A 1,429-nucleotide genomic window follows, 5' to 3' on the forward strand; every position below is an offset into this window, starting at 1 on the left:
AAAGCTTCCAGATGTCTCAGAAATCAATGGCCAGGGTGTAACTTACTTGTAGAGCAGGGTTTTTTTTTTTATCACTTTTATGTGTATGAGTCTTTTGTCTGTATATATGTAAGTGCACCTGTGTTGTGCAGTGCCGGGAAGGTCAGAGGAGGGTGTGGGATCCCTGGAACTGGAGTTATGGACAATTGTTAGCTGCCATGTCGGTGCTGGGATTCGAACCTGGGTCTTCTGCAAGAACAGTCAATGTTCTTAACCGCTGAGCCATCTCTCCAGCCCCGCTTTTTATTTTTATTTCGTGTGTATGAATGTTTTGCCTACATGTGTATGTGTGCCCTGTGTGCAATACCTGAGTGTGGTGCCAGAAGAGTGTGGTAGACCCCCTGGGACTAGACTAACAGACTGTTAGCTGCCATGTGGGTGGTCCTCTGCAGGAGCAGCAAGTGCCCTTAACCCTGAGTCATCTCTCCGGCACCTCTTCCTTTGGTTTTTGAGAATCTCACTCTGTAGCCTAGGCTGGCATGGAACTCACTATGTAGGCCAGGCTGACCTTGAGTTTGCAGTGATCTTCTTGTCTCAGCTGCCCAAGTGCTATGATTACAGGCATGAACTACCATGACCTGCTTTACAAAGAATTAGTAAAAGACAAATGTCTCCCTGACACGGGGGTGCCTTCCTTGGTTTTGGTGTTTGGGACAGAGGATCTGACTGCTCTGAGCATCACAGCCTGAGCCAGCCAGGGCTCCAAGTACCAAGGGCCAAGCAGCGAAAAGAGACTGCGTCAAGTACCAGGGCCAAGGAGCAAGAAGAGAGTGTCGTTGTGGTGAGAACATGCTAAGTCTCTAATAAATAGCACCTCATCTTCAGGAGTAGAACTGAACAGCCTTCTTTTTAAAAGCATTTTAGTTATTAGTTATGTAGGGTGGGGCACAAATGTGCTCTCACATGTGCAGCTCAGAGGACCACTGGGCGAATCTGTCTTCCCCTTCTACCATGTGTGTCCCAGGGATTGAACTCTAGTCGTCAGGTGCCTGCTGCACCATCTCGCTGGCCCCAGAAGAGTGCCCTTGTTTCTTGAGGTCCAGAGGGAGTAGAGCAATGCTTCGTCTATCTAAAATAACTAAGTCCTGGTTGTAATGATTTGGTGCTTTTTAATTTATGGGTTTTTTTCAATCTGGTTTCTTAGTGGACTATCTAGTGTAAGAATCTGTCACTTTTGCGTTCATTATAACCCTTTTGTAGTAGATTTGTACATAATCTTTCTGCAGTTTATTTACTTGGTTTCTTCTTTTTTTAAAATTTTATTTATTATTTTTATTTTATGTGTATGCGTGTATTACCTGCATGTAGGTAAGTGCACCCGTGTCGTGCAGTGCCTTTGGAAGTCAGAAGAGGCTGCCGGATTCACTGGGACTGGAGTCATGGACAGTTG

The sequence above is a fragment of the Nannospalax galili genome, unplaced genomic scaffold, assembly GCF_000622305.1.
Source record: "Nannospalax galili isolate Female #2095 unplaced genomic scaffold, S.galili_v1.0 scaffold302, whole genome shotgun sequence".
Taxonomy (NCBI): domain Eukaryota; kingdom Metazoa; phylum Chordata; class Mammalia; order Rodentia; family Spalacidae; genus Nannospalax; species Nannospalax galili.